A 10,271-nucleotide genomic window follows, 5' to 3' on the forward strand; every position below is an offset into this window, starting at 1 on the left:
TTGTCTTATTGAAGCTTCTAGTCCTCACCATTGCAATCCTTGGCATCTACAGTGTTGCATGCTTTAAGTTGTCCTGTGAGGGGGTGGGAGTGTGTCAACTCCATCAATCTTCTTGGGGGGAACCACCTACTGCTCTCACCATGCCTGAACATGACTAAATATAAAAGAGACCATTTTTAGTTTAAAGTATAAAATCTTGCCCTCATTTCAGCCTGACAGAATGCAGTGTTGTTCAAACCTGGATACAAATTATTAATACATCCTCAAATTTCCAAGTAGAGATGTCAGTTGGCCAATGTGTTCATAAATAAAAAAGTAATGTACTGATGTACTTTTGAGAAAGATAACTTATGCTTTAAGAAAATTTGCAGTGTAGGAAGTAAATGGAATTGATTTTTGGAATATTTGGAATTCTGAGCACTAACTTGCACTGAAATGGAAATTTTTTTTTTTTGGCTTTCACCAAGGGCAGTCTGGTGCATGTGGCTTCTGTATTATAGCAGGAGGGAGTCTCAACACTTTACTGTGATTCTCAGCTAGGGGTTGGTGAAACATGCAGTGATTTGTCAGCCTGGAAATTGAACAAATCTCTCAGTTACCCTTTTTCAGTGGTGCCATTCTGATGGATTGTTTTACTAAGGTTCTTTTTTTCTTCAGTGTCAACGATAAAATAAATAAATAAAGAAGTAGCGGGATAGTACAAATAATAGTAATTACTAGCATAGACAGTAAAATCAAAGTAGCACAAGATATTGCCAATATTGTATATTACATAATGATATTAAGTATTGAATATTAAGTACCAGAGAAAGTAGGACAAAAATACATTTAGGACCAAACCTAATCAGACACAACGTGACAAGAAATTTGTCTATTCACACTTAAGATAGAGGTTGACCTGACAATTCATCACAAAAAAAGCCAATCTGAGCATTTCTCTCTCAAACTCTCAAACCCACCAAAAATGTAAAGCTATAAGAACACATATCTTGTGTTTTCACAAATTCTGTAATGCTTCACCAGATCAGATGCTTTTAATAGATTTTTGTTGAATTTGTCTAAATCAGATCATTTCTGGTTCTAAACTTTGACAGTTAATCTTTCCTTGTACATTTTTTATATTTAATATACAATGTGAATCTGTGAATCTGATATAGAAACCAAAGGATCTAAATTTATTTATTTATTTATTTATTTATTGTGTGTATGTATGTATGTGTGTGTGTTTGTGTGGTTAGGGCAAAAAACATTTAAATAAAATATTCCAAAAAAAAACAAAAAAAAACTTTTTTATACTACTTGAAATGGAAGTCAAAATAGGTTTCTACAGTACAGGTTATCAGAAGTTCTTCACTTTATTATCTGCTCTTTTAAGTTCATCCTGTGATGTTTTTTGGGGAGTTAGCACATGCATTCTAACAAAGAGTCTCTCATTACCACTTCATTCCTATAATAGAGACAGAATATACTTACATTTGAGTGAGGAAGTAAGTCTTTGGAAGAACTAAACAGGGACAATCCAGTCCTTGTATAAACCATAATCCTACACAGTCATAAAAGAGAAGTGAGGTTATGGTTGAAGAAATGAAGAGAGCATGTGAAATTCTCTCACGGCTCTGGAGGGAAAGGGCAGGTGGTGAGTGGGCAGGAGAGAGTGTGGGACTGAGATAAAACATTGCCGAAATGAAGAAGGGTCACATTGACTGGAGGGGAGAGGCAGCTTCTAGTAAACACAAGGTCAAGATTTTTGGCAGCTTTCTGTGTAGCAGAGAATTGACAGACAGAAAAAAGCACGATGACGTTTGCGAAAACTGGATGATTGAGCAATTTGTTCGCATTTTAGAACTGACAAGTTGCAACATAGTAGGACATGACTGTTTTTGCACCATTTATGATCATAGCATATGTTTATATGTGCATGTAAATAAAAGCCTGCGTATTACCTCCTCTTGTTTGCTACTTAGACAATGAGACTGATCTCACTACTTCTGACATGGTTATATAAAATGAGTAATCTGTTCAGTCAGACAGTCAAATCGCATATTGAGCTGATAGCATAAGCTAATATGCGCAAAGGGTTGGAAAAAAAATGGATATTTTTAGCCTAGAATGATCAAAATGTGTCCTGATCTTAGTCTGGGGGAGAAAAAAATGCAACAGCTCGTTCAGGCTTAGCAAACTGACAGAGAAACCCAGCCCACTGGCAACACTTCCAATGAGCCATGGACAGAGTGTCACCCTATATTACATTTAAATTTGCATTTCTTTACAGAACTGATTTGCAAGAAAATGCATGTCACATGTAGCTAAGACTGCAATAATGGCTATGCCACATTATTGCAAGTTTGTATGCCTTGCAAATGCTTTATACCTTACAATTGCAACGTTATTTCTCGTCATTTTAAATATATTTCTCATAATCATTCATTTGTTTCTCGTAATTGCACCTTTATATCTTTAAATCTTTAAATCTCACAGTGTGAGTTTATATATCTCAATGAATATATCTTGTAATTGCAACATTATTTTTCATAATTGTGACTATATCTTACAATACAATATACTATACCTTATTTCTTGTAATTATGAATATATTTCTTGTAATTACATTATATCCAGTAATTGTGAATTTATATATCATATTTGCACCTTTATATCTTGTAATCTTGCAACTTTATTTTTCATAAATTTGTCTTTATTTCTTGGGATTGTAGGTGTATTTATCATAATTATGTCTATATATTTTGCAATTGCGACTCGCATAATTATGAAAATACCATAACTGTGGCGTTTATATCGCAAAATTTGACTTGATATTGCACAATATGATTACGTCTCATAATTGCAACTATTTTCATAATTGCAATTTTATGTCTTACAACTGAAAATGTATTTATCATAATCATTAATACATTTCTTGTAATTGAGACTTTATTTCTCGCAATTAGTCTTATTTTTCAGAATTGTGAATTTTTTTAATCATAATTGTAATTGGGATTTTTCGTAATTTGTATATTTATTTCTTTGAACTGTGGATTAATAAATTAACATCTATATATTTCACAGCTGTGACTTTACTTCTCATAATTGTGATATTTATCATAATTGCGACTTTATTGCAATTATGGCTTAATTTCTCGTATTTGCAGCTCTTTATAACATTTCTTATTTTAAATGATCTTACACTTGCCTTTTTTATTGTTTAATCCTGAGGAAAATTCATTTTCAACAGAAAATTTTACATATAAAATACAAAATATTACTTTATTAATTTCAACTGAATTGTAGATAATTACGTTTTTCACCTACATCTCAAAAAGTTCTGTAATTTTATAAATTATGGCTTCAGATTGCTTCTCTCTTTAATGCTTTAGGTCAGGTCAAAAGGTCAAGGCTTCTCTAAAGGTCACCTTGATTCTACTTTTATGTATCAGCTTCTGTCTCTGAGCATCAAGCGGAAGCACACGCACAAAATTATTGATCCCACTTTTGAGCAGGGCCTGTGACTCAAATGACCCTCATTTCTTATTGAATCCAGGTGGCATGTACCACAAATGTCCTGTGCGTGTATGTTGAGCTAACACACTGCTCTATTCACAAACTTGTATTAGAATCACACACATGTCTGCTCCGGTTTGTGTGTGTCTCACAGGGCCCTTTGTGCAGATTAAGAGATTTATAAATAGAGAGAAAAAAGCTTTGCTTAGAGACTCAAATCTCGGAGCCATGCTCGGATTACTGCATCCCTGTGGGATTTTGAACCAAAACCCAAGCTGACACACACACACACACACACACACACACACACACATTTACACGAACCCTCGAGCTCTGTACAAACAGAGGCATTCCATATCCACACTTTATTCTGACATTCCAGACCCAAAACCAATTCCAGATATTCGGAGTACAGATGGCCTCTCCCTTGTTGACTGTCTTAATCTCTCTCTCTATCTCTGCTATCACTCCTTACCACTGTCCTCCTTGCTTGCTCGATTAATCTATCTGTTTTTATTTTCTTTCCAGCAATTCCTTCATAGCTCTTCCATAGCCAAACTCTCCTTTCCCCTTCTTCCCCTCTCCCGGCATCTCCACTAGATTGTCTCATCCTTCCTTTGGCCTGGATGAGACTGGTGCTGTTGGTCGGCCAAACCGGGGGACAATCATTCTGACTAGCAGCTAACATTTAGCTAATTATGCTAATACCCCTTCATCAGTTCCGAGAGCCCTGCAGGGAGCACAGCACCACAGGGAATGCCACTGTAAATACTGCAGAGGAAAAGAAAATATAAGAAGGATTTATTAGTGGTGCTTACTAATAACATTGTTTCCACTTCCATTGAAAACGCTCCCTACAAATATCTAGGGACCTTGCCTAACAACATCCTAGTGACACTAGTTTAATGGAGGCCAGCAAGTAAGGGCTGTGCAGTTAAACCTCACTCCCAGATCTCAAAAGGTGCACTAGTGACTGACGCTGCAGGCAGAAGTCTTTAGCTTCCTTGTTTGTGTGCCCTCCTCCCCACGCTGGTTCAAATCCTGCTCGGAGCGGGGCAAGTAGGGGGTGAGTGTAACAAGGCCAGCTTGTAACAGCTGTGCAGGGAAACCTCACTCCCCTGATCTCAAGAGGCGCACTAGAGGCTGTGGCCTTTAGTGTCCTTGTTAGCGCGCAAACCTCCTATGCCCAAAATGCTGATTTGATATCCTGCACAGATCGGGCAGAGTTGAACCCAAGATACATTAGCAAATCCCTAGTGATGTCCTAATGACCATCAAAGCCCTAGCAACCAATCAAAACACATTACCAAAGCCCTAGCAATATTCTAACAAACACCTATCAATAGCTTGGCAACCACCCAGATCATAGCAATTGCCTGATGATGGCAGTGCAACCACTAGAGCACACTAGCGAAGCCCTAACTAGGGGTGATATGACCAAAATCTTATTTACACGATTAATTTTATTTCACGGTAACGATATATATCACGATATAGTTATTGTGTAAATTAAATATATACAGTGTTTCTTCTTATTAAAGTTACAAAAGTGATTTATTCAGGAGCAGTGAGCAATTTTCTCTCTTTTGTTGCTTGATGAATGGTAGACAGCAGGAATATTAGACTGCTGTCACTTTAAGAGCTGCCGGAATCCAATATACTGTACAGCTCTTTCGCAGCTGTTTGCTTTCACTTAAGACCTGAATTACTGTGTTTACATGGATACTTGCAAAAATGGGCATTTTGACACATACAAGTGTGTATATTTAACCGTTCAATGCCTATAAAGCAGCAAAAAGAACTCAATGTTCAATACTCCCACGCTCTATGAGCTCCATCTTCAACCATCCCAAACACACTACAAAACCCCTAGTAATGCCTTAACAACTATCAATACCTTAGAAACACCCTAGTAACCACACAAAACACACTACCAAGCCCCTAGTAATGCTTTAACAATGATCAATACCTTAGAAACACCCTAGCAACCATATAATTCCATAGCAACCATGTCTTAACAGACTAACAACCACCTGAACACACTAGCAAACCCATACGAATCCCCACCAACACCCTATCAACCACCTAAAAAACTCATAACAAACTGGCCCAGCTCTTGTCTCCAGAATATCAGGAGATGTGATTTCTTTACACTGTGGTAGCACTTTTTGCACCAGAAGCACCGCTCACATTTTGTTCATAGGTTTGTTTATTAATCTAATTAGTCTAGTTAGTTTCAACACATTTGCTCAGTACAATGAATAACTTCAGCAGCATCTGCTTTGTCTTCAAGCATCAGTGCGGTAAAGCTATTCGTGAAGTTAAATCCATAAAAGAAATTGTTTAGACAAAGTGCCCTTTCACAGATCTTCATCTCAGGTGCTCCTTTCATTATCATCTCAGTGATGTGTGGCTAAGGTCTCTTATTGAAGATAAACCTGGAGTCAACGATTTCCTCCTGCTTGAAGCAACCACTCCATTAGGGTGTCTCTAATCCCAAATCCCACCACAGACAGGTTTTCATTTGTCTGTTTATTGAAAACCTAAAGGATCTAAAAATTAAATTAATTTCCATTTCTTTGGGGATTACATTTTCAATTCACCTCTGTTCTTTCTTTCTGTATTTTTGCCTTTCGAAAGAAGGCTTTTCCAGCATTTGTTCACCTGTCTGAATTAAATTACTTCCTGGAATGCAGCTGAATACGAGTACAAAAGTAAACATGGATACTCACTGTGTCTTCCTTAAGTGATATACACTCAACGCTATAAGATTCCTTTTGAATGTTAAAAGGAGTACAGAAAATGCTGCCAGTAGATACTAGTAGAAAGTTTAAAAATAGTTCAGTTACTGGACTAAAAGGTACAGGCGGTTATCCAGACTATGCCTTTTTATCTGTGCCGCCAATGCTGCTGGCTACTGCTGAGTGTTATGGAGAACAGGTCAGTGAAGCGCTTCAGGCCTGTTAGCACTGCACGCTAATAAATGTGTCAAAATCAACAGCACAAGCAGCTCTACTAAATGCTTTTGAAATTGCGAGCAACACTGCAGGTAATAACTTTACTTTTGTCTTTTTGTACATTTCTTAACCTTAACCTTATGTTGTGTTCCAGTCATTTTGACCCGGAGTGGATTCGCATTATGTTATATTATTACCAGTGTTGCTAACGACATTAAGTAATTTAATTACAAAATAAATGTACTGTAATCTGTAACAGTTACTGAGAAAAAAATTTGTAATTAAATTAGTTGTTTACTACTACGATTACAAAGGGGGTTACATCTGAATTTTTCTTGTATAAATATGTACTATTTCATGTTATGATTTTAAATCTGTATTTAACCTCAGAATGATCTCAAAGTAAAAAGAGGTGCTCAAGTCTGATTTTGTGGTGGCTAAAATGAAATTATTCATTATTAATTAATCTTAATTCAAGTGATGAGGGATTTCGAAAGTCTGACAGTAATCAGTGTTGAGTAAAGGTAACCCTGCCTGGGTTTAAATGTTTGAAAATGAATAAAAGTTGAAAACATTACACTGTAAAAGATCAAATTAACAAAATGTTGGAAGGGCAAAAATATTTAAGTTGAGCTAATTTTATTGCTTGGCCTTAGTTGAGAGGACATATTATATTAAGTCTACACAAATATATTTGAAAAACATTGAATGAATGGTTATTTTCAAATCCAGTCAACAATTAGCTACGCTAATGTTGACTCAACTAATAAAAACACGTGCACATGCACTATAAAATTTCAGTAAAGGTTGAGCCAACTAAAAAATAACAATTAGAGTGGTGCATGTATGATATCAGAACCTAGAAGAGTCTTCCGAGTTCTATACCCTATCTAGACCACTCTGTATTGGATTTAGTCTTTGTATTAACTTGTTTTCTTTCAATTAGCAAAAGTTTTGTATTTCTTTTTTAAATTGATTGTTGTAGGCCCCATTGATCTGAGCCAATGCAATTCAGTTTTTGAGTAAACATTGACAAAATTATCTACAAATAATGCTTTTTTAAACTGAAAAACCTAAGCTAGCAAAGTTGGAATCTTCAATGTTATTATTTTTAACTTCAACTAAAACTAAAATAATTTTTGATACTTAAAATAAAGCTGAAATACAAGATAGTGATAGTTGCATTTCCAACTTGGTCCAAGTTTCTCATCTAGTTTCTCTGTATTGTCACATTAAAGAAAGTGGCATCCAGGATGTACACAGTTACTGATAATCATTAACCTTTAAACAAATAAAATGCATCAATGAGTCAAAGTTCCTAGATTTCAAGATAATAAAAACCTTTTTAGCCAGTGTTTACAGAGACAGGTGTGTAAAACACGAACATGGTCCTTCCTGCTGATAACTACCTGCAAAACAAATGCTAGCATAACCATGTTGTTTCTTTTTATGCTTGTAAGTCAGCGATCTCAAGTACAAATATCCCACATCTGAATTGAACGGAACGCAGCAATAATAAACGTCCTACATTTCCCATCAACACAAAATGATGAACTTAATAAAAACTTTTAATTGCTGTTTGATGTCTGGCAATTTGTCTCAAAGTACCCTTGTGAGATTCACTAAAGTGGAGGTGGCGTACAAGCTGGATGCTAATAAAGAAAAATCATTATAGCGAGTGTACAGTGACTCAGTGTAGAACAAGGGAATTAGCAAATGGTGAATATACAAAGATTAAATCTATTCATCGTCCCTTGTTGTGGAAAAGTTGTGGAGTGATAAATGTCCTTGTTGTGTGGGTGGAGTGTTTGTCTTAGCCGTGGCTTGTAGGTGGCTAAAGTGCGAGATTATGGGTCGTGTTTCTGATGTTCTCAGCTAGGATTAGCTGATGTCTCTTGTGGGGCTGCAAACACGTTATAACACAAATCAACACTCACAGTGAAATATGTCCCTGGAGAACAAACCCACCAGCTCCTAAGTGCTCACATGCAAATAAGAGCTGAGGAAGCTAATTCACCCACAGATTTTACTTTCTCTATGTAATGAACAACATCAGCCTAAGATGGTTTGCTGGTTTGATGGTCTCCCAGCCTGATCGGGTTTGTCTGTTAGCTGGTTTCAGAGCGGTTTTGGGCACTTTTCGGCTAGTCAGGCTGAGAGTCCAGTCAGCTACCCTGCCCTAATAACCACCAACACCCTAGAAACCACCCAAAACCCACTACAACCCCCTAGTAATGCCCTAACAACCATTCAGAAACCATATGAATCAGCTAACAATGGCCTTGTGACCCCCTAGAAAACATTAGCAAATGCAATGCCCTAATACCACCAACATCCTAGTAATGCCCTAATAATTGCATAACAACCACCTATCAATGGCCTAGCAACCACATGAACACACTAGCAAACCTGTAACAATACCCTGATAACCAAAAACACAATAGAAATGCCCCTTGCAACCACCCCAAACACCCTAGCAATGCCCTAGCAACCACCCAGAAACCCTAGGAACCACATATCAATGGCCTAGTGACCACCCAGAATATATAAGCAAAACCTATACAATGCCCTAATAATCACAGACACACTAAAAGAACAACCAACACTCTAGAAACACCATAGCAACCACCCAAATGCACTACTAATCCTCGAGTAATGCCCTTATAATCACTGACACTCTATAAATGCCATAGCAACCACCAAGAACACACTAGTAAACCCAGAGTGATGGTCTTATAACAACCAACACCGTAGAAATGCCCTAGCAACCACCTAAAACATTCTACCAAACCCCAAGCAATGCCCTAACAGCCACCAACACCATATGGCATAGTAACCACCCAGAACACTGTTGCAAACCCCTAGAGATGCCATAATAATAACCAACATCGTACAAATGCCCTAACAACTAACCGAAACATACTATCAAACCCCAAGCAATGCCCTAGCAACCACCAACACACTACCAACCCCTAGCAACCATCCAGAACACACTTACAAACCCCAAGTAATGGCATGTAACAATTGGGGGCTCGTCCATCTGTTATAATTATGCAAATTCGAACGTCCATTTTAAATTTCCTTGTTACAACCTCCCTGACCCTAGAGTGGGGCATGTAACACCTAATAATAACCAACACTGTAGCAATGCCCTAACAACCACCCAAAACATACTACCAAACCCCTAGCAATGCCTTAACAGCCATCAGCATGCAATAAATGTCCTAACAACCACCTAAAACACACTACCATACCCCTAGCAATGCCTTAATAACCACCAGCACCCTATAAATGCTATATCAACCACCCAAAACACACTACCATACCCCTAGCAATGCCTTAACAACCACCAGCACCCTATAAATGCCCTATCAACCACCCAAAACACACTACCATACCCCTAGCAATGCCTTAACAACCATCAGCACGCTATAAATGCCCTATCAACCACCCAAAACACACTACCATACCCCTAGCAATGCCTTAACAACCACCAGCACCCTATAAATGCCCTATCAACCACCCAAAACACACTACCATACCCCTAGCAATGCCTTAACAACCATCAGCACGCTATAAATGTCCTAACAACCACCCAAAACACACTACCATACCCCTAGCAATGCCTTAACATTCACCAGCACCCTATAAAAGCCCTAACAACCACCCAAAACACTACCATACCCCTAGCAATGCCTTAACATTCACCAGCACCCTATAAATGCCCTAACAACCACCCAAAACACACTACCATACCCCTAGCAATGCCTTAACATTCACCAGCACCCTATAAAAGCCCTAACAACCACCCAAAAC

Source organism: Onychostoma macrolepis, chromosome 20 (assembly GCF_012432095.1).
Source record: "Onychostoma macrolepis isolate SWU-2019 chromosome 20, ASM1243209v1, whole genome shotgun sequence".
NCBI lineage: Eukaryota > Metazoa > Chordata > Actinopteri > Cypriniformes > Cyprinidae > Onychostoma > Onychostoma macrolepis.